The sequence below is a fragment of the Gorilla gorilla genome, chromosome 9 (assembly GCF_029281585.2).
Source record: "Gorilla gorilla gorilla isolate KB3781 chromosome 9, NHGRI_mGorGor1-v2.1_pri, whole genome shotgun sequence".
Classification (NCBI taxonomy): Eukaryota; Metazoa; Chordata; class Mammalia; order Primates; family Hominidae; genus Gorilla; species Gorilla gorilla.
The window spans coordinates 30,274,945-30,300,268 of NC_073233.2; the positions used below are offsets into that span (position 1 = coordinate 30,274,945).

The 25,324-nt window shown below is 34.5% G+C and overlaps 1 long non-coding RNA gene across 1 annotated transcript in view; it reads left to right on the forward strand.

Annotated features, from left to right (window-relative positions):
* LOC129525366 (uncharacterized) overlaps nt 1-25,324 on the forward strand; it is a 313,689-nt gene that overhangs the window by 168,939 nt on the left and 119,426 nt on the right. The gene's annotated exons all lie outside the window — the stretch shown is intronic.

Genomic DNA, 25,324 nt, shown 5'->3' on the forward strand with positions numbered 1-25,324 from the left:
GCATGCAGCCTAAATCAATAAATTGGACATTTTTTTAATCCACTCATCCACAGATGGACACTTAAGTTGTTTCCATATCATGGCTATTGTGTATAATACCACTGCAATGAATATGGAAGTGCAGATATCTGAAATGGAATATAATTCAGCTTTAATAAAGGAGATCTTCCCATTTGTGAAAACATGGATGAACCTGGAACATACTATGCTAAATTAAATAATTCAGACACATAAGACAAATATCACACGATCTCACTGATTTGTGAAATTTTTTTAATGAATATACAAAAATAGGAAGTAGAATGGTCGTTATCAAGGAAGAAAGTGAAGGGAAATGAGATGTTAGCCAAATGATACAAAGTTGTAGTTAGATAGGATGAGTAAAGCTAGAAATATAATGTAGAGCATGAAGACTAAAGTTAATGACATTGTATTGTATCCTGAAAATTTTGTAAGAATATATTTCAAATGCTCTTACCACATACACACACATATACACACACAATTATGTTAAATAATGGATATGTTAATTTGCTTGACTGTAGTAAGTACTGCACTATGTATATCAAAACATCATGTTGTGTACCTCAAGTATATACAATAAAAATAAACAAAAATTTTAAAAAACACAAAGGACAATAATTATATAAAGATATTTAAAAATCGGATGCAATGTATCACTTTCATTATAGCTAATATATTTTTGACTAGTTACTGTGGTCCTGTCCTAAGAGTTTAACATGCCTTATTTCATTTTGCTTTTATGCCAAATTAAAGAGGTGGAGACTATTATCATTATCTCTCAGACTAAGGTGAGGAAACAGGCTTAAATGGGATGCTGCATCAACCAGCACACAGTTAATAAGAAATAAATTCACTCAACTAGTCTTACATCAGAATCTAAATTTAACTACTGCGATGAACTGGTTCTGAACTGCAGCAGTCACAATTGTCTGCCATTTTCCCATATTTTTCTTAGCTGTGTATATATTCATATGATGTTGGTGATTATAATATCAACATCTTTAATTTATTAAATATCCCCAAGGTGCTGTGTTAGTTATTCTTTCTATATAATGATATGTAATTTTTACAGAAAACTATTATTGTTATCCTCATGTGAGAAGCGAGAAAACATTGAGGTCCAAAAAGTTTAGTCTTTTTCCTAGTGATGCAGAATGGAAGGCAGAATTTGAACTCAAAGCTCATGTTTTGAACCAGAAGTCAAGAAAGGTGTAAAAAACATGGAACCAAGAGAAAATGTCATTCACGGTCCAGAGTGGCACAGATCTATGGGATCCAGGTGGCAGAGATAGATAAATGCTATTTGTAGCATGATAGAAATACTGTTGACGGGCACATGACCCAGTTTGGATGAAAAGGAGGTGTGCAGACATGGGTTCGTCATGGAGCATTTTAGACACTATCTTGACTTTGAGTGAAGAATTTGCCGGTTGAATAAAGGTGGTGACTCATTACAGAGTCATGAGAAACATTAGCCATTACAGCAATGCAAGTACGTTGTGGAATTCTGTAAATTTGTGTAATGAGGAGTGACTCTGAAGGAATTTGTGTTTAAAACACTCCAGGGTCACTAGGCGTCTATATTCTTGGCTAAAAGCTTTGAGAAGGATACCTTTTACAAGCTAGAAAAATGCATGATAAACACACTCCTAAGAGGTAATATATATACCACTTATTCTCATTCACATGTGAGAGACAAAAATTGAACTCCTGGAGCTAGAGAGTAGAATGATTGTACCAATGCCTGGGAAGGGTAGTGGGAAGGTGGGGATCAAGAAGGGATGGTTAATGGATACAAAAACTGAGTTGTATAAAATAAATAAGATCTAGTGTTCATAAGCACAGTAGGGTGACTATAGTTAATAATAATTTATTCTATATTTCAAAATAACTAAAAGAGTGGATTTGGAATGTTCCTAACATAAACAAATGATAAGTGCTTAAGATGATACATATCCTATTTAACCTAACTTGATTATTATACATTACATACTTGTATAAAAATATCACATGTACCCCATAAATATTTACAACTATTACTTATCCATAAAAATAAAAATAAATACTGTATTACATGTCTAATAAATACCAAACATGAGCAGGATGCATTTTTAATACTTTATCTCATTAAAGCTTATCAAGAATAATACAAGGTAAGTATCTGAGGAAATAGGACTTTGATTGTTCAACTGAACTGGCCAAAGTCATGTGCCAAATAATTGATAACCCCAGATTTCAAATCTAGATTTTAATAAGTCCATAAACCAACATAAATAGTGTTTTTAAAGTAATCTAGTAATCTCCCTGAAGTCAGGGGTCTTATATAACTTGATAATTACTGTATCCGCAGTGCCTGGAGTTGGTGTTTTTCCAGGGTACTCAATATGCATTGTGTTAATTTCAAGTGAGTTACATCAATCTGGATCATAAAATGATCCAGGATCATTTTCCAGAAGTGTGCCCCCAACTTTCTTGAGCATTGATGAGAAAATGTTGATCAACTATGTATTGGCTCACTGTAGTGGTTATTCTTGCTAACCACTTTTTTATTTCTGCATTTCATTTGAATAAGTTTCTTAAGGATAGTTTCTGACTTTCATATTGTGGTTTCTTTTAGAGTGTCTTGGCTTTAGTAAATTATTAGTAATATACTAAATATTTGTGTAATCTGCTTTTTTGCTAAGTGCATCTAAACATCTGTGATCTCCTTGAGCCTTCCTGTAACCCTCCAAAGTAGGTTCATTAGAATTATCCTTTATCTCCGTTACAAAAATCTATAGATATATTGAATTATTTACTGATTTATTTACTAAGATCAAATGATTTCTATGCATTTTCTTGTTAATCCCATGTTTGGGAACTTGCTTTCTTACCTAATTCTCCATTCTTTCTTTCTTCATGTTATATATCAACTTACTGTCGTCAAATTGGAGAAGAACTTTCATTAGCTGTTTCTTGATTATAACCTTGAAACTCATCAACCATTCATTATAGGAAGTTTTCTCTTGCACCCCATTCATAACACTATACTATAATTGTCTCTGCTCATTATTAGTCTGAAATATTCATGATAGCAAGTGTCATGCTTTTAGAGAGCTCTTCATAATTTTTGGAAAATGATAGATGCTTAGTATTTTTTAAATGAATGAATGTTTGCTTTTTTGCTATTATCACTAACCTTATCTGTTGCAGCTCCTCCACCTGAAAACCCTTCTACACAATCTTAGTTTTCAGCTGGCAATATAACAGAAGTGAGGTTACCTTGATCATTAATGTAGTTATTGTGTTCAACTAAGGAAATCTAGGCGATGCTTAATAAAGCAGCATTTTTGCTATCTATTGTGGCATTCATTTCAAATCTCCTAAAACATGGTAGTTTAAAACAATATTTATTATCAGTTTCTGAGTCAGGATTCTGGGAGTGGTTTTGTTATAATTCTGGCTCAGCATTACTCGCAAGGATGAAAAGGGTCAGTTAGGGCTACAGTCACGTCGAGTTTTGACCAAGAAAAGATTGGCTTACAAGTACATTCATGTATTGTCAGGCTCACTATATGGGTCACCGATGGGTCCTAACTGGCTGTTGGCCGGAGACCTCAAATTTTGCCACATGAGACTCTCCATAGAGTAGCTAATAGTATGTTAGATTACTACCCCCAGAGTGAGGACTCTAAGAAAAAGAGAAATATGTGCACACAAAAAACAGGGTCTTTTTGTAACCTAATCTCAGAAGTAAAAGCTTATTACCTCTATTGGTTAGAAGTCACTAGTCCTGCCCCTACTCAAAGTGAGGAGATTATACGCATCAGGGAATGGATACTAGAAAGCAGGGATTGCTAGAAGTCATTTAGAGACTGTCTACCACAGAAAAGGATCAGCGACATTTTATGCTTAATTTATTGTCTGTTAATGTTGACTTCTTCAGATTACATAAACAATGATCAAGGCATAACTTACATTTTAATACTCTTTTGTAATATCCTATTTTATAGACCATTTTTTAAAACATAGACTCTAGATTTTTGTGGACTTAACAGATTGATCATAAGTAATAGATATAAAAAGACCAAACACCTGCTCACCTTTGATTTTTTGGATCATGATTTTTGTGATGTTTGGGTTTATATTGGGTTACCATTTATTTTCCCTTGTATTTGTCAACACTAAGCTAGGAGCTGCCATTACCATGCCTACAGAAAACATAGGAAATGTCAAAGGGAGAACAGAAATAGTATTTTTATATTCTCTTATAAAAAGAGACTTTGATATTTACAGAGAAGTCCCACCTCCACTGCCCCATTGAGTCTATAAAGTCTGAGGATCAGCTCATTCAGTTTGACCCACTTGGCACTAGAGGTAATAAGTACATGTCATAAATTCATGTACGTGTTTTTATAACTACACTTGCTTTCATTTTATTTAGTCATTTATTTATTTTTGCATATTCCTGTTTCTGAGAGAAAGTGCAGACATATAATGATCCTTTGAGCTAAAAGTAAAGTGAGCCTCAGTTTTTCACTAAATGAGACCTCCTCGACAATCTTTTTAGTACTCTATAGAAAAACACAAGGTAGTAACCAAAAGTAATGTTTGAGAGCTTCCAGAAAACAGAATATAAAAGTCTTTTGTCTTATCCTTTATTTTTATTCCACCCCCAATACCCAGACCTGCTTACTAAAGTGATTAATTTGACATTGCAAATTTTTTTTTCTGTGATAAAGTCCAAAATGTACCATAATTATAGAGAAAAGGAAATCATGGGTAAATAGTTAAAATTAAAAAGGGAGACAACAATTATGGGTTTTTGGAGCCATATAAAAATAATTAGTGGATATTTTGTAGTCTTAAGAAGAATTTGGAAAACAGAAAAATCACTAGTTGTTTATATGTATAATTAAGAGATTCTTGTAAAATTTTTGAATACAGTTTGGCCGCCTCAATTTCTACTGTATTTTTCTTTAAATACCTTAGTTACATAGACTGTAGTTAAGTTTCCACCTAGCCATAGGCAAAGAAAATTATATTGACTGCAAGGGAATACGTGTAGGGTTACAAAAATTTGAGCAATGAGAATTCAGCTTCCGGTAATTGTTGAGTAATTTGGTCAGGATAAGCCTCACATAGATACAAATTATGAAGTTCAGACAAAACATTATTTTTTTTAAATTAATAGAACTGTAGTTTCACCCAAAGTAAAGATAAGCTAGAAAGCAATCCACTCCAACTAAAGATGGAAGTGTCATTGGGTGATATTTGAATACCTGTAACTTTGGGCCTGACAGGTGGCAAAATTGAAAATTTACTTTTTGCTGGTTGCACATGTTAGAAAATAGTAGGTTGTCAGATCAGCTGGGAAATCCATAAATTAGTTCAGCCTTTGTGAAAGACAGTTTGGCAATTCCTCAAAGAACTTGAAACAGAACTACCATTCTACCCAGCAATCCCATTATTGAGTATATATAACCAAAGGAATGCAAATCATTCTACCATAAAGACAAATGTACGTGAATGTTCATTGCAACACCATTCACAATAGCAAAGACATGGAATCAACCTAGGCGTCCATCATTGGTGGAATGGACAGAAAAAGTGCAGTACACATACAACATAAAATACTATACAGCCATAAAAAAATGAGATCATGTCCTTCGCAGCAGTATGAATGCAGCTGGAGGCCATTAGTCTAAACAAACTAAGGGAAGAACAGGAAAGCAAATCCACATGTTCTCAGTTATATGTGGGAGCAGAACATTGATCAGACATGGACACAACAAAGGGACAATACACACCATGGCCTACTTGAGGGCAGAGGGTGGGAGGAGGTTGAGGATTGAAAAACTAACTATTGTGTACTGTGCTTATTACCTAGATGAGAAAAAACTTGTACACAATACCCCCACGATGTGCAATTTACCTATGTAACAAACCTGCATATGTACTTCTGAAACTAAAACACAGGTTTAAAAAATAGCCATTCTGACTGGTATGTGATGGTATCCCATTATGGTATCGATTTGCATTTCTCTGAGGATTAGTAATATTGAGCATTCTTTGATATGTTTGTTGGTTGCTTGTATGTCTTCTTTAGAGAAGTGTTTGTTCATGTTTTTTGCCCACTTTTTAATGAGGTTATTTGTTTTTTACTTTTTCAATTGTTTAAATCCTTATAGATTCTGGATATTATATCTTTATCGGATGTATAGTTTGCAAGTATTTTTCCCTCTCTGTAAGTTGTCTGTTTACACTGTTAATGTTTTGTTTTGCTGTGCAGAATCTCTTCAGTTTCATTAGGTTTGCATTGTCAATTTTAGTTTTAGTTGCAATTGCTTTTGAGGACTTATTCATAATTTCTTTCCCAAGGCCAGTGTCCAGAATGTTGTTTCCTAGGTTTTCTTCCAAGATTCTTATAGTCCAAAATCTTACATTTAAATATTTTTTTTCATCTTGAGTTGATTTTCTTCTGTGATGAAGGGTAGCAAATAGTTAGCCAGCTATGCACCAGGTATTGTATTGAATTGGGAATCCTTTCCCCATTGCTTATTTTTGTCAATTTTGTTGAAGATCAGATTATTGTAGGTGTGTGACTATTTCTTGGTTCTCTATTCTGTTCCATTGGTGTATGTGTCTGTTTCTGGACCAGTACTATGCTGTTTTGGTTACTGTAGACTTAGAGTTTGAAGTCAGGTAATATGATGCTTCCAGATTTGTTCTTTTTACTTAGGATTGCTTGGGCTATAGGAGCTCTTTTTTGGTTCCATATGAATTTTAGAATAGTTTTTTTTTCTACTTCTGTGAAACATAACATTGGTAGTTTGATAGGAATAGCCTTGAATCTGTAGATTGCTTCGGGAAGTATGGCCATTTTAACAATACTGGTTCTTCCATTCCATGAGCATGGAATGTTTTTCTATTTGTTTTCAGCATCTGTAATTTCTTTGAGCAGAGTAGTTCTCCTTGTAGAGTTCTTTCACCTTTTTGGTTACATGTATTCTCAGGTATTTCATTCTTTTTGTGGTTATTGTAAATGGGGTTGTGTTCTTTATTTGGCTCTCAGTTTGAACGTTATTCGTGTATAGAAATGCTACTGATTTTTGTGCATTGATTTTGTATCCTGAAACTTTACTGAAGTTGTTTATCAGTTATAGGAGCCTTTTGGCATAAACTTTGATGATTTTCTAGGTATAGAATAATATAATCAGTGAGGACAGATAGTTTCACTTTTTCTTTTCCTATTCCGATGCTTTTTATTTCTTTCTCTTGCTTGATTTTTCTGGCTAGGACTTCCAGTCGAATAAATTTCTAAGCAAAGTATTAAAGGTGGAACTTGGTTTCTATTGTTGAGTGAAAAAATTTTCTCCAATTTGGTATAGAGATTCAACACAATCCTAAGCAATATTTTAAAAAGACTCTTAGATACATTAACAATCAGGTTCTACTAAGACATTGAAATATAATCTTAAAATAAATAATAAACTTGGAGCACTTAAACATGTATTTTTTAAAACATACAAAAAAGCTATCTTTATTTTCACAATGAAGTGTTAGCGTAAGTATAGTCATGAATCAATGGAACAGAATAGATAGTACAGATGGAGACATAAATATATATATTTTATATATACACATATATACTTAATTTATTGTCACTTCATACATATACAAATAGATATAATCACTATATATAGTGACATATATTTATTTAAAATGTTTATTAAGGAAATATTAAATATTTTTAAAATAAAGTGACTATATATTTAATATGACTATTAATATCACATTTAACTTAACTATATATTAAATATGTAGTTACTTTATATCTTTAATGCTTTTTTAATAAAAATTCCATTGATTACAAAGAAGAAAATAAACTCTGCTGCCACAAATGACTAGGCAGATGGAGCAAACTCAACCCTTATATTATGCCAGAAAAAAGTCAAAATTGAACAGAGATGTCCATGAGAAAGTCTAAAATATTGATATTCTAGAATAAAACATTAGAGGTTGTCCTTATTACTTGGTGTAGAAAAATTGTTCTTAAACAGAACACAAGTTAATAGCATATACTATATATGTACATTCATAATTCATATGTGTTTAAGGTCCCTATATGTCTATATATATTGTATTTTATATTATACTTGTATATAAATTTAAAATTTCTACTTATCATATGATATCATTAAGCAAGTGAAAGATATAATCAGAAGAAAATATTTTTAATAAATATATCTGATGAAGGACTCGTATCCTTCATTTATGGATATTTTCTATGAGACAATAAGAAAAAGACAACACGATAAAAGAATAAACAAAAAACTTCCGCAGGTACAAATAGCTATGAAGCATATGAAAATGTGCCAATCACCTCTAGCCATCAGGAACATGGAAATTAAAATCACAAGGAGTATTGTTACACATTTCCCAAAATGGCTAAAGTATAAATCTTATAAATCTAAAAGTTAAGGAAGATATTAGGCTACTGGAGGTTTTATACATTGTAAGTGGGAGTGCAAAATGGTGCATGCTTTGGACAATTCTTTGGTAGTTTTTAATAAAACTAAATTTACAAATATCCAATAACCAAGTATTACTACTGCTAAGTAAACATTCAAGAAATTGCATATGTACACAAAAGGCTGACATATTAATGTTCATAACAACTTTATCAAAAAGTACTCCAAAATGAAAACAGCTCAATGCTCATCAAGGAGAGAATGGATAAAAAACACTGGCACAGACATACAACAAAATGCTACACAGAAAGAAATGAAATAAAGATACACACAACATGTTGCAAACTGCTGATGAAAGAAATAATCGTGCAGAAATGTATGAAAATGAAAAGACAGAAAATAGGACTCACACATTATTCTAAGACCTTGAGATGCTAAGGACTGATTTTAAGAGCAGCATCATTTCTCACTGCCGATTTTTTACCGTGTGTGTAAATACCTGTATGATGTATGATAAGCATGCATACCACATATACATATATGTATTAGAATACTTCTTATTTCTTGCCTAATAAGTAGTGAATTTTTCAATAAAAAAGAACATTTCTTTATTGGCTACAAGACAATGAGCTGGACTTAAAATTTAAACAGGAACACTTCATTCTACTTATGTTAAATTTATTAAAAATCTTCCTGTATCATTTCTTAGAGCTTGTCTTTATTGTTATTTGATCTAGGTGCCTTTGACTATTGAAAGAAAAAAATCACATACGCTTTATGTCAAAAATGTTTTAAATATCCACAATATTTAGTAATTTGTAGATGAAAATTATGAAACCTAAACGTGGTAGTAGATATATATTGTAAAAAATAGAAAAAGACTGTTTTTAAAGGTGGAAAATGTGTTGATTTAATTCTACTTGCAAATATTCTTTCCTGAGATTTGTACTTTTTCTGCCCTAAGGAAATTAGTAAAGTGGCAAATCCATTAAAACCTCTAATCAAGTAATTTTATAGGCTTTTAAAGCAAATGTGCTGTCAGGTGTGGTCAGTATTTAAAGACAATACAGTGTGCTTGGTGTATTTCATTTTCTTGGACGATTTTTATGACTTAACTTGTTCTAAGTGAAACCTAAGTTGTCTAAGGGTAAGAATCAGCTGTAACATTTGACTGTCATTAACAATAAAATATCACCATGCTTTCTCATTCTTCATTCAAAGTGAGAAACTAAATATTGTCTTTCCGAGAATTATTTTATAACTGTTTTCCAGAAGTATTTATTTTTCTCAGTGGGGTTAATAACTGCCAAAATTCTATTTAGGGTACTGGTTTCAAAATGCTTACATGTATGAAATGATCTGGCTATATTTTAATGCTTTAAGTATTTGAGTATGGTCTTCTCATTTCAACATGAAATAATCACAGTTTTGAGATTGCAATATATTTTCATTAAAATTAAGGTTTAAATAAGAAAAATTGATATTGAACAGACACAACATATCAGGACTTAGGGAAATAATATGCAAATAATAATCTCAAATAATAATCTGGGGGAAATAAAAAGATTAATATAAGCTATTAACAGATAATTTATAAAAGGTAAAATGATGGCTCTCATTCAAATATAAAATAATTTTAGTTAATTCATTAATAAATGAGAAGCAGTAAGTTGCTAAACCAGTCCAAAGGCCACAAGAAACTAAGCATATGTATGCGTATATATATATTTATATATATTTGAAATAAGATACAACTACTCAGTTACATTTTTTAAAATGTTTAATTTATTGATCACTTGGTTAAGATGGTGTATGCCGGCTAGGTGTGGTGGCTCACACCTGTAATCCCAGCACTTTTGGGAGCCGAGGCAGGAGGATCACGAGGTCAGGAGTTCGAGACCAGCCTGGCCAAAATGGCGAAACCTTGTCTCTACTAAAAATATGAAAATTAGCTAGATGTGCTTGTGCACACCTGTAATCCCAGCTACTCAAGAGGCTGAGGCAGGAGAATCGCTTGAACCCAGGAGGTGGAGGTTGAAGTGAGCCAGGATAGCACCACTGCCCTCTACCCTGAGTGACAGAACAAGATTCTGTCTCAAAAATAAAATATAAAAAAAAAGATCATGTATACCTATGGGTAAATAATTTGGAACTTTATTCTATTTCTTCTTGTACTTTCACTCAGTAATTTTAGCATCCAGTGATGTTTATCAAACTGAAATAATTATTACTATAGATTTTGCCACATGCTGAATATCTGTTTCCATTATTCTTCTCTATTTGTTTATTGGTATTATGCTTTTAAACAGAGCATTTTCCAGTTACTTATTTATAACAGAATAGGTTCATATACATGTATATGTAGAAAGATACAGATATTTATTTTATTCTATATAAATTATTTAAAATAACTGTTACTATTCTACAAATGTGTCAAGGTCATGAAACCCAATGAAAATCTGAGCTGTCCCAAATTGTACTAAGTTAGAGACATAACAATTTAAATAATGTGTGATTCCATATTGAATTCTAAATAATAAACAATGACATATGTGATATAATTGGCAAAACTTCATTACTTTGTATTAATGCTAATTTCCTAGTTTTAATAACTACAGTAGAATTATAAAACTAGAAAGTAAAATTGTAACATTGGGTGAAGCTGGGTGAGGAGTCTTACAATAATTCTTTGTACAATTTTTGCAATTAGTTGTGTCAAAATTTGTTTCAAAATAATGTTAAAAATGTAAGCATATTTTTAAAATCTATAAAGTGAAATTTAAGTTTTATATAACAATAAAACCAAGACTTTTTTTGTCCATGAAACACCTTCTCATGTACCTAAAAATAAAAGTTAAAGAAAGTTTGATAATCTATTATAATTGATAATTATAAAAAACATCCAAAAAAGCACTTTCCAGTCTTCCTTTATGAAGTGGAATTGTGTCACCCAATATGTTCTAAATAACTGTATAACTCTGACCTTTTTACTTAATATCTCTAAGCCTCATTTACAAAATAAGAGTAGTAACTGCATTTACATTACAGTATCATTGTGAAGATCAAAAGAAATATCACATTTGCAATGACTGACACAGTTTCTGGAACATAATATGCCTGGGGTTGCTAGATTTAACAAATAAGAATATAAGACAACCAATTGAGCTTGAATTTATTTTTTTCTTATTTGTTTTTTACTTTTATTTTTAATTTTTGTGGGTACATAGTAGGTATGTATATTTATGAAGTACATCAGATATTTTAATAGAGGCACACCATGTGAAATAATGACATCATAGAGAATGAGGTATCCATCCTCTCAAGCATTTACCCTTGGAGTTACAAACAATCCAACTACACTTTCATTTTAAAATGTTATTTAAAAATGTACAACTAAGTTATTATTGACTGTAGTCACTGTACTGTACTATCAATAGTAGGGCTTACTCATTCTTTGTACTTTTTTGTACCTATTAAACATCCTTACCTCCCCACTTAGTCTGCTACTACCCCTCCCAGCCTCTGGAAACCATCCTTCTGCTCTCTATGTCCATGAGTTCAATTGTTTTGATTTTCAGAACCCACATGTTTCAGATCCCATTAGTTTGTTTTCACTCTGCTGGTAAAGACATACCTGAGACTGGGTAATTTATTTTTAAAAAGAGGTTTAATAGACTCATACTTCCATGTGGCTGGGGAGGCCTCACAATCATGGTGGAAGGCGAAAGCCATGTCTTATACGGCAGCACAAGAGAGAAAACTTGTTCAGGAAAACTCACCCTTATAAAACCATCAGATCTCATTAGACTTTTTCACTATCACGAGAACAGCACGAGAAAGACCTGCCTCCAGGATTCAATTACCTCCCATCTGTTCCATCTCAGGACAAGTGGGAATTGTGGGAATTACAATTCAAATGAGTTATGGGTGGGGACAAACCATGTCACCACAAATAAGTGAGAACATATGTTTCTCTTTCTGTGCCTGACTTCTTTTACTTAAAATAATGATCATCAGTTCCATCCATGTTGTTGCAAATGACTGCATCTCATTCTTTTTTATGGCTCAGTAGTACTCCACTGTGTTTAGGTAGCACATTTTCTTTATCCATTCATCTGTTAATGGACAATTAGGTTTCTTAGCTATTGTAAACAATGCTGCAACAAACAAAGAAATGCAGATATCTCTTCCATCCACTGATTTCCTCTCTTTGGAAATATATCTAGCAGTGAAATTGTGGATCATATGGTAGCACAATTTTTTTATTTTTTTTTTTAGGAACCTCCAAATTGTTGTCCACAGTGATCATACTAGTTTCCATTCACACCAGCAGTGTAGAAGTTTCCTTTTTCTTTACATACTTGCCAGCATTTGTTATTGCCTGTCTTTTGGATATAAGCCATTTTAACTGGGGTGAGATGATATTATAGTCTGTATTCGCATTTCTTTGATGATCAGTAATGTTGAACACCTTTTCATATGCCTGATTTTCATTTGTATGTCTTTTTTTGGGAAATGTCTATGCAAATCTTTCACCCACTTTTTAATTAAATTATTATTATTTTTCCTATAGAGTTGTTAGAGCTCCATATATATTCTGGCTATTAATCCCTTGTCAGATGGGTTGTTTGCAAATATTTTTTTCTCATTCTGTGGACTATCTCTTCACTTTGTTGATTGTATCCTTTGCTGTGCAGAAACTTTTTAACTTTATGTGATCCCATTTTTTTCTGTGGTTGCCTGTGCTTGCAGGGTATTGATCACAAAATTTTTGCCCAGATTAATGTCCTGGAAATTTTCCTTAATTTTTTTTGTAGTGATTTCATAGTTTGAGGTCTTAGATTTTAGTATTTAATTCATTTTTATTTGATTTTTGTATATGGCAAGAGAGAGAGATCTATTTTTATTCTTCTACATATAGATATCCACTTTTCCCAGCACCATTTATTGAAGAGACTGTCTTTTCCCCAGTGTACACTCTTGGTAACTTTGTCAAAAATAAGTTAACTGTGGGTGTGTGGATTTGTCTCTAGGTTCTCCATACTGTTTCATTTATCTATGTGTCAGTTTTTATGCCACTAACATGCTGTTTTGGTGATGATAGCTCTGTAGTATATTTTCAACTCAGAGTATGTAATTCCTCCAGTTTTGTTCTTTTTGTTCAGGATAACTTGACTTTTCTGGGTCTTTTGTGGTTCCATTTAAATTTTAATTTTCTTTTTCTTATTTCTGTGAAGAATGTCATTGGTATTATAATAGGAATTGCATGGAATCTGTAGATTGCTTTGGGTAGTATGGACATTTTAACATTATTGATCCTTCCAATTGATGAACACGAAGTAGTTTTTTTTCATATTTTTGGTGTTTTTAGTTTCTTTCCCTCAGTGTTTAAAATTTTCATTACAGAGATCTTTCATATTCCTAGGTATTTAATTGTATGTGTAGTTATTGTAAATGGGAATACTTTTTGAATTTCTTTTTCACATTGTTCACTGGAGAAATGCTCCAGATTTTTGAATGTTGATTATGTATCTTGCAACTTTAATGAATTTGTTTATCATTTTGAATAGTTTTCTTGTGGGACTACTAAGGTTTTTCCAAATATAAGATCATATTATCTGCAAACAAAGGTAATTTGTCTTCTTCCTTTCCAATTTGAAGTCCCTTTATATCTTTCTCTTATCTGATTTCTCAAGTTAGTACTTACAGTACTATGTCGAATAACTGGTAAAAGTAGGCATTCTTGCGTGTTCTAGATCTTAGAGCAAAGGCTTTCAGATGTTTTCCTATTCAGTACGATTCTTGCTGTAGGTCTGTCATTTTTTTTATTATATTGAGGTATGTTTTTTCTATCCCTAGTTTTTTTTAGGGTTTTTATCATGAAGGGATGTTGAAATGCATCAAATTCTTTTTAGCATCAATTGAAATTATCATATGGTTTTTATTCTTTATTCTTTTGATACAATGTATTACTGAAACAGTTTGGTTGTGTCCCACCCAAATCTCACTTTGAATTGTTAGAATCCCCATGTGTCAAGGGTGGGGCCATGTGGAGATGAATCATGGGGGCAGTTTCTCCCATACTGTTCTCATGGTACTGAATAAGTCTCACAAGATCTGGTGGTTTTATAAATGGGAGTTTTCCTGCACAAGCTCTTCTACCTGCCACCATGTAAGATGTGACTCTGCTCCTCATTTGTCTTCTGCCATGATTGTGAGGCCTCCTCAGCTATGTGAAACTGTGAGCCAATTAAACCTCTTTCCTTTATTAGTTACCCAGTCTTGGGTATGTCTTTATTAGCAGCTCAAGAACAGATGAATACAATCACATTAATTGATTTGCATATGTTAAACCTTCCTTGCATCCCCAGGATATATTTCACTTGGTCATGATGAGTGTTCTTTAATGCATTGTTGAATTTTATTTGCTAGTATTTTGTTGAGGATTTTTATTTAATATTTATCAGAGATATTGGCCTGTAGCTTTCTTTTTTTTGGTATGTCTTTATCTCATTTTGGTATCAGGGTAATATGGCCTCACAGAATGAGTTTGGAAGTATTCCCTTCTCCTCTATTTTTTGAAGTAGTTTGTGCAGGATTGGCATTAGTTCTTCTTTAAATATTTCATGTAATTCAGAAGTGAAGCCATCAGGTCCCAGGCTTTCTTTACTGAGAGACTTATTATGGCTTCAATCTGGTTATTTCTTACTGGTCTGTTCAGGTTCTTACTTTATGCTTGGTTCAATACGGTAGGTTGTATGTATTTAGAAATTCATCAGTTTCTTCTAGATTATCCAATTTATGAGTATATAGCTGCTCATTGTAGCCCCTAATGATCCTTTAATTTCTGGAGTATCAGTTGCAATGACTTTTTCATTTCTGATTTTATTTATTTGGTTCTTCTCTCTGTTTTTCTTAGTTTGGCCAAAGGTTTGTGAAATTTGTTTAACTTTTCAAAAAAGAAAAACACTTTTTTTCATTGATCTTCTGTATTTTTTTCATTTCAGTTTTATTTATTTCTGCTATGATTTTTATTAAATTTTTTCTCTCACTAATTTTGGGTCTTGTTTTCTCTTGCTTTTCTATTTCGTTAAGATGCATCTTTAGGCTGTTTATTTGAAGTTTTCCTCCTTTATTGACCTAGGCACTTATAGCTATAAACTTCCCTATTAGCACTGCTTGTGCCCTATCACATAGGTTTGGGTATTTTGTGTTTCCCTTATCATTTGTTTCACTAAGTTTTTCATTTCTTTCTTAATTTCTTCATTGACCCCCCACCCAAACCTGGTCATTCAGGAGCATATTGTTTAATTTCCATGCTATTTGTATAGTTTCCAAAATTCCTTTTGTTATTGATTTCTAGTTTTATTCCAAAGAAGATGTTTGATATTATTTCAATTTTTTTAAATGTTTTAAGACTGTTTTGTGACCCAATATATGGTCCATCTTTAAGAATGTTATCAGGAAAGAAACATGTATTCTCCAGATATTGTATGAGATTTTCTGTAAATATCTGTTACATCAATTTTGTATATAGTGCAGATGAAGTCTGATGTTTCTTTGTTGATTTTCTGTCTGAAAGATCTGTCCAATGCTCAAAGTGTGGTGTTGAGATCTCCAGCTATTACTGTATTGTGGCCTAACTCTCTCCTTAGTGTTAATAATTTTCTTTACCGATCTAGGTGCTTCAGTGTTGAGTTCATATATATTTAAAAGTGTTATATTCTCTTGCTGAATTGGCCCCTTTACAATTATATAGTGAGCTTTGTCTCTGCTTATAGTTTTTGACTTGAAAACTATTTTGTGTGATATAAGTATAGTGTCTTCTGCTCTTCTTTGGTTTCCATTGGCATGGAATATCTATTTCCATTCCATATTTTTCAGTCTGTATGTGTCTTTATAGGTGAACTATGTTGCTTATATGCAACAGATCAGTGAGTCCTGCCTTTTCATCCATTCAGCCCAGTCTGTCTTTTGATTGAAGAGTTTAGTCCACTTACATTCAATGTTATTATTAACAAGGACTTATTCCTGCCATTTATTATTTTTTCTTGTTGTCTTGTGGTCTTCTCTTCCTTCTTTCTTTTCTTCCTGTCTTCCTCTACTGAAGGAAATTTTCTCTAGTGATATGATTTAGTTTCCTGCTTGTTATTTATTGTGTATCTGTTGCATGATTTTTGGTTTGAGGTTACCATGAAGCTTGCAAATACTATCTTATAACCCATGATTTTAACCTGATAACAATTTAACACTATTTTCATAAACAGACAATTGAGCAAAAAGAAAACTAATAAAAACTCTACACCTTAGCTTTATCCCCCAGCTTTTTAACTTTCTGTTGTTGCTATTTATATCTTACTGAACTATATCTTAAAAAGTTGTTGCAGTTATTATTTTTTATTCATTCGTCATTTAGTCTTTATACTTAGGATAAAAGTAGTTTATACACCATAGTTACAGCGTTATAATATTCTGTGTTTTTCTGTATACTTACTATTACCAGTGAGTTTTGTACCTTCAGGTAATTATTTATTGCTCATTGATGTCCTCTTCTTTCTGACTGAAGTACTCCCTTTAGCATTTTTTTGTAGGACAGGTCTGGTATTCGTGAAATCTCTTATCTTTTGTTTGTTTTGAAAAGTGTTTATTTATCCTTCAGGTTTAAAGAAATTTCCATCAGATATACTATTTTAGGGTAAAAGTTTTTTTCCTTTAGCACTTTAATATATCATACCACTCTCTCCTGGTCTTTAAGATTTCCATTGAAAAGTCTGCTGCCAGATGTATTGGAGCTCCATGTAGGTTATTTGTTTCTTTTCTCTGGCTGCTTTCAGGATCCTTTCTTTATTTTTGACCTTTGGGAGTTTTATTACTAAAAGTCTTCAGATAGTCATCTATGGGTTATATTTGCTTGGTATTTTATAACCGTCTTATACTTGGATAATGATGTATTTCTCTAGGTTTGGAAGGTTCTCGGTTTTTATCCCTATGAATAAACTTTCTGCTCTTATCTCTTTCTCTATTTCCTTCTTGAGGCCAATAACTCTTAGATTTACCCTTTAGAGGCTATTTTATAGATTCTGTAGGCATGGTTCATTGTTTTTTATTATTTTGACAGTTGTCTCCTCTTACTGTGTATTTTCAAATATCCTGTCTTTAAACTTACTAATTGTTTCTTCTGCTGGATATATTCTGCTATTAAATAACTCTGATGCATTCTTCAGTATGCAACTTGAATTTTTCAGCTGCAGAATTTCTGCTTGATTTTTTAGAATTATTTTCATTTCTTTGTTAAATTTATCTGATACATTTCCGAATTCCTTCTCTGTGTTATCTTGAATTTCTTTGAGTTTTCGCAACACTGTTGTTTTAAATTATCTGTCTAAAGGTCACATACCTCTCTTTCTCCAGGACTGGTCCCTGGTGCCTTATTTAGTTCATTTGGTAAAGTCACTTTTTCCTGGACAGTGTTGATGCTAGCAGATGTTCTTTGGTGTCTGGGCATTAAAGACTTAGGTATTTATTGTAGTCTTCATTCTCTGGTCTTATTTGCAGTAATCCTTCTTGGGAAGGCTTTCCAGATAGTTGAAATAACTTGGCTTTTGTGATCTAAGCTGTATCTGCTTCAGGGGGCTCCCCAACCCCAGTAACATTGTAGTTCCTGGAGACTCATAGAGGTACCACCTTGAAGGTCTTGTACAAGATCTAGGAGAATTCTCTGGATTACCACACAGATACGTCTGTTCTCTTTCTTTACTTTATCTAATACTAATGAACTATCTCTCTCTGTTCTAAGACACCTAAACCTAGGGATGGAGTGATGCAAGCATTCCTGTGCCCACCACCAATATGACTGTATTGGGTGAAACCTGAAGCCAGCCCAGCACCAGGTCCCACTCAAGGCCTGCTATAACCACTTACTGGATACTGCCTATGTTCATTCAAGGCCCAGGGGCTCTACAATCAGTAGGTGGCTAGCCAGCCCTGTGTTTCTTCCTTCAGGGCAGCAAGGTCTCCAGTCCCTGAGTGGGTCCAAAAGTGCCTTCCAGGAGTCAGTAAAACCTTAGAAGTCTACCTGGTATTCTGTTCTGTTGTGGCTGAGCTGGCACTCCAAGCATATGATACTGCTCTTCCAACTCTTCCCTCCCCTTTCCAAAGGCAGACTAGCCTCACCCTACAGCTACCACCACCCCAAATCACAAGGAGTACTGCCAGACTACCACAGACATTCCTTTAATCTAAAGTTCTCCCAAGTCAGCTTGTGGTGAATGCTTCCTGGCTTGGGACTTACCCTTCAAGGGAGTGGGCTCCCCTCTGGCCCAGGCCAGGTACAGAAATGCCATTGAAGAGGCAAGTCCTGGAATTAGAGATGCCAAGAGCCCTCTTGATTCTCTGTTCCCCTGTGGTCATGCTGGTACCTGAAGCCAGCAAATCTCAGAGGCTCATCCAAGGCCCTCCATGTAGGACCTCGGTGTCACTGCTGCTTATTAAAGGCCCAAGGGCTCTTCAGTTAGTAGGTGATGAATGCTGCCAGGTGAGGTTCTTTCCTTCAAGGCAACAGGTTCCCTTCTGGCCCAAGGTGTTTCTACAGATGTCTTCTGGGAGCTACGTCCTGGAATGTGTGCCTTGTCACTCTCACTGGTGCCTATCCTGCTGCATCTTGCATCCTAGATGCAAGACAAAGTCCTCCCCACTATTTCCTCTTTTCTCCTCAAGTGGAACAACAGGTTTCTTTTTTGGAGCTGTGAGCTGTGCAGGCTGGGGTTACAGGAGGAGTAATGCCACCACTCCCTTGGCTGCCCCAGCTGGTGCCTCAGTATGTCACATGCCCCGTAGTCCATTGTCTCCGGGCCTAGTTCAGCACTAGGACTTGCTTATGAGTTGCAATCCTTATGGCCTAGACTGCCTTTCAAGTTCAGTTGGAGATACAAAGTCCTTGGTGGCAAGGTTTACAAGTATTCAAGTTTGGACCACTGGAATTGGTGATTCCCTTCTCGCTAGGGCTGGTTTAAATGCTTCCTCTGTAGGCAGGCTTTGGCTGTGTTTGGATCGGTTTTCCTTTAGGCTCTAACAGGACAGCACTGAGTTCAATGCCTCACAGTTGCTGTATTCTCTCTCTCCTAGTGCCCAGAGATGCTCTCTGCACCAGCCACAGCTGCCAGGGGTGGGAGAAAGGTGGTATCAGGGGATTCACAATGTTTTTTTCTGTCTCTTCAGTGCCTTTTCTTTTTTTTTTTTTTTTTTTTTTTTTGAGACGGAGTTTCTCTCTTGTTGCCCAGGCTAGAGTGCAATGGCATGGTCTCAGCTCACTGCAACCTCTGCCTCCCGGACTCAAGCAATTCTTCTGCCTCAGCCTCCTGAGTAGCTGGGATTATAGGTGCCTGCCACCATGCCCGGATAATTTTTGTATTTTTAGTGGAAATGGGGTTTCACCACTTTGGCCAGGCTGGTCTCAAACTCCTGACCTCAGGTGATCCACCCACCTTGGCCTCCCAAAGTGCTGAGATTACAGGCGTGAGCCCCCGTGCCTGGCCTTAGTGCCTCTTTTAGTGATAGGAAGATAAAACTAGATACTGTGAGAGTGTTCACCTAATTTTTGGTTCTTATGAAGGTATTTTGTCTGGGTAGACAGTTGTTAACTTGATGTTCGTGGTGGAGGGACAATTAGTGGAACTTTCGACTCTGCCTTCTTTCCCTCTCTCTCATTTGAATTTCTGATACACAAGTGTATCTATTTTCAAATATGAACGTGGAACCAACTCATATTGTACTAAAGAACATGTCCTGTATTTTACCTAATGACACAAAACAAGACAGCAATAACTGATAACTATTATTAGCAGTAAATGTTTAACCTCAGGATAATTTAAAATGTCTTTAGTGGTATTTTAAGACGGTTTGTAAAGCTTAGAGGAGTTGGGATGTGGAGAAATGCTACCATAGACCAGGGAAATAATATTTTCATAATATCTGTGGTTAAGACCCCAAGCTTCACAAAGCCCCTTCTTTCCAATAAGGAATAAGCTAACAGAGGAGAGAAAGTTATATATAGTAAGACACAGGAAAGGGAAGGAAGTCGATGTACTATGAAGCAGAACTATGGACACTGAAAACTCAGGATCTCTGCCCCACCTCACTTTCGAGGACATGTAGCGTTATTCAGCTCACTAATGAAATTAATTAAGCACTTCAATTAAAAGTCACCTTGACTCTAGCAATCAATCAGCAAATCAGCAAGGTTCTCCTCATTTCTAAACTTTTTTCAATGGGAAACATTTAAATTTTGATTAACTCTTTCTGGGCACACAGACACACACACACCCCCACACACACACCCCCCCCCCCACACACACACCTACACACACACACACACAGTCTACAGAAGTATACTTTGTTATCCTAATTCCCATTGCAAGAAACTTTGGTTAGCGACAGATATAAAATATATTATTATTTACATCATTCTAAGGATGAACAAATTTAGGCTTAGAATATTTTAGATACTTTGCCATAATCACAAATTATAGACCTAATATTTGAAATCACTTCTGGGTTTTGTTTTGTTTTGTTTTGTTTTTTGACGGAATTTTGCTCTTGTTGTCCAGGTTGTTGTGCAGTGGTGCAATCTCGGCTCACTGCAACCTCCGCCTCCAGGGTTCAAGCGATTCTCCTGCCTCAGCCTCCCAAGTCACTGGGATTACAGGCACATGCCACCACCTCCAGCTAATTTTTTGTATTTTTAGTAGAAACGGGGTTTCACCATGTTAGCCAGGCTGGTCTTGAACTCTTGACTTCAGGTGATCCACCTGCCTCTGCCTCCCAAAGTGCTGGGATTACAGGCATAAGCCACCGCTCCTGGCCCACTTCTTCTTTTTTCTAATCATGATTTAAACCACTTATCAAAGCTCTTTTAACTATATATTTAAAAGGAAGCAGTTTTGCCGTTTGTAAATTATGCTTCAATAAGTCTGAGTTTTTTTAAAGTAAAAGTATATTGAAGCTATATGAACAATATAAATGTGAGTCATTTTTGCTCTTACAAACTTTTTATTAAAGGCACACTAATGAATGCTACTTAAAAACAATAATAAAAGAGCTAAATAACTTACAGGAGGCAAATAGTATTGAGAGTAAGAGATGAACTTTGGGGTCCTCCATGCTTCATTTAGAAACCTGTCTCTGCCACTAAATAGTTATATGACTTTGAGGAGAATTACTTGAAATCTCTGAGTCCATTTTTTTTTAATCTGCCAAATGAGCTAACAATATTTCCTTATGACTTCCTTGAAGATTTAATGAGATTGTGTGTGTCGGTGTGTGTGTGTACACACATATCATGGTGCAAAGGGTAGGCTCTCAATGAGTGGCATTATTATTGGATTTAATGAGAGCCTTTTCCTCCAATTGTTGAAAATGAATTGCAAGGACATAGAGGAACTGAAAGCTTCTTACATATTCTACAAGCTGAAAAAGTGGAGAGGGAAGAAAGGGCATTCAGACACTGCATCCCTGGAGACAACTGAGATCAGAGATACTAAGAGGCCAAGCAATATTGGCCAATCAAGGAGACAGTGAACAAACAGCCAGGATACAGCCTATATGTCCATTAAGTGTCTGAAGAGATGGAAAGTTAAAAGTGGTGTCCTCTTAATTTATACTTTTTCCTTTGTCAAGAAAAGTTATTGGTATTGCCCTCTGCAGAAATTAATTTATTCAGCAAACATTTATTAAGTGACACATAGAAGACAGGTACTGGAGTCTTGTGCCCTGAAACTGTCAGAAATAGTCTCTTAATATATTTGGATCATTGAATGTGGAGCACTAAGATATTGTATCCAACTACTTTCTGAATATGTGCCTTAACTTTGATTCTACTCCCACCCCACCCCAAGCCAACCTTGAGTGGAAATCACTTATTTGGGGGGTTGTGATAAAATCAGAAAGAATAGACAAGAAATATCAGTCTAAAGAATATATTATGGCCCCAGATTTCACTGAGGGTAATTGAAGCTTATTTCTTGGGGAATCTCTAGAAGCTGGTGTCATGCACACCCCTCAGTATATGAAGGATCTTGAATATATCAGCACAGCAACTCCTGTAAAGGGATGCTGAGGTTGGCAATGGGGTTAATTCCTCTGCATTTCTGGCCCACTTATGAGCATGCAAAACACTGGGGCTAAGGACAAGGAAAGCCCTCAGGCAAAGGAAAGCAGGTGCTGGCTGACTTTGCACTAAAATAGTAAGAGGAAAGGCTAGGAGTGGGCTTAAAGTCTTAAAAGCTTCACTTTCATAAGAGCTAGGTTAAGCAAACACAAATAGGTTTCTTTACTTCAGTTTTTCTCACTTCTGTTAGTATGTTAATGTAAATATAAATTATATAGCTTCAATATGGGAGTATAAGTGTTTCCCAAACTGTTTAACAAAGAATCCTTTGCCTTCCCAAACATTTTGTAAGATTAGAGTTTCTTATAAATATTATAGCATCTAGGATCTATTCCAATTGCCTATATTTTACAAATAAGGAAAATTAGGTCTAGATAAGTAATAATATGTTAATAATGACTAAAAGTGCAGAAATGTGGAAAGAGAAGATTAGCTTTTTACACAAAGTTAAGTCAGCGAGGAATCCAGAACATGTGACAGGGTTTTGTGTTGAACACATCCTTGTGATTACGTTTCTCATTCTAGCCTTATCTCTTCTCCTATTAGCCGTTTTTTATGCTGGCTCTGTTCTTTGAGATCAAAACTTTCATGTCCATCCACCTATATCTAAAATACATGTTTTACTATAATCATTATATAAATTATAATTATTTAACAAAATGTATATTAAATACTATGTAATACATAATTAATATTAGTTAATATATTTATAGTTAATATATTGATACCAAAGCATTGTGTCACTTTTATAATTTCACCTCCACTCAGCAGAGAATGTTCAAATCTTTATTTTCTAATCATTATCCCTATGAGTTGATTATACACGTAAGATTATTTTTGTTTACTAGGTGAGGGTGCAGAGGTCTAAAAATGTTGGCATTTTGTAAAAGTGATAAAATAACTTGTATTCAGAGCCAAGATTCAAAATCAAGAATCGAATTTTTGCCTTCTGATCAGTAGAAGCCTGCTTCAGATTCACCTAAACTCCCTCTGTTCTCAAAGTCCTTGAATTAATGTTTTTGGATATTTTAGTTGGGGTTATAAATGGCCTGGCTATAGAGTAATTGCTCTTTCAAACACTTTTAGTAAACTGGTGGTGGTCATGCATGAGTTTCTGGCATTTTGCATGACAAACCTTATAACATTTTATAAGGCTGAGAGAACACGAAGAAAGGGAGACCAAGTAGCTCCAACAAAATCAGGCAATAAACAACAAGTATATAAATAAAAGGTTAATATCACTAATTATTACAGAAATACAAATCAAAACCACAATGAGATACTATATCGTAGCAGTCACAATGGCTGTTACTAAAAAGTAAAAAATAACAGATGATGGCAAGGTTGTGGAGAAAAAGGAACACTTTTATACACTATTGGTAGGAGCATAAATTAGTTCAATTATTGTGGAAAGCAGTGTGGTGATTCTTTAATGAGCTAAATCAGAAATAGCATTTGACCCAGGAATGCTATTGCTGGGTATATACCCAGAGGAATATAAGTCATTCTATCATAAAGACACATGCACAGGTGTGTTTATTACAGCATTATTCGCAATAGCAAAGACATGGAACTAACCAAATGCCTACCAATCACAGATTGGATAAAGAAAATGTGGTACATATATACCATAGAACACTATGCGGCCATAAAAAATAATGAGATCATGTCCTTTATAGGAACACCAATGGAGATTGAGGTCATTATTGTTAGCAAACTAACACAGGAACCAAAAACCAAATACCACATGTTCTCTCTTATAAGTGGGAGCTAAATGATGAGATCACATGAACACAAGGAGGGAAACAACAGACACTGAGGCCTACTTGAAGGTCAAGGGTAGGAGCAGGGAGAGAATTAGAAAAAAATATAACTACTGAGTACTAGACCTACTACTTGGGTGATAAAATAATCTGTACAACAAACTCCCGTGACAGGCGTTTACCTATATGACAAACTTGCACAGGTACCCTGAACCTAAAAAATTAAAGTAACAAAAAAAAAATTGTACAATAAAGTAAAAGTTTTATCTAAATAATCAAGTTATTTATCTGAATTTGTTATTTTTATTTATATTGACCTTAAGTTATTTATAGTCCTGGGAATCTGTCGCCTCTAGAAAACTGGTGGCTAAAGTCAAACAGAAATCTACATAAGGTGAGCTAAAATGCCTGGAAAGGAACTGATCCTAACAGAACCCAGCCCCGGCAATCTTTATTGTAATAGCAAAGACAGCCCACCGATCAAAGAGAACATTTTGAAAAGTGTAGCTTTTTTGTTTGAAGAAGCTCCTTATACAGACCTCTATGGAATAATGCATAAGTTATTTGGTGATAGAGAAGTACACAGTTAAGGGGAAAAACAGAATTAGTTACTTCATGTAAAAGACTGCTAGACATTTTGAAATGCAAACTACTTTTGTGTCTATCAGAAACAGCAAAGGGCAGAAAAGAGTAAGAAATTATCTGGATACATTACATCAGAGCACCTACCTGTATGGCCCATTGTGCTGTACTGTAACTGGAAAAAGACTATGAAGTCAGTGGTCAGAGTGTGTATCATGTGAATGGTAAATGAGGTCAAAAGTGAAATAAAATCATACTCTTCCAGTGGAGACTATGTCACTCCAGATAGTTATGGGGGCAACTTTTTGCTGGAGGTCGAGTACTGCCTTATAAAATCT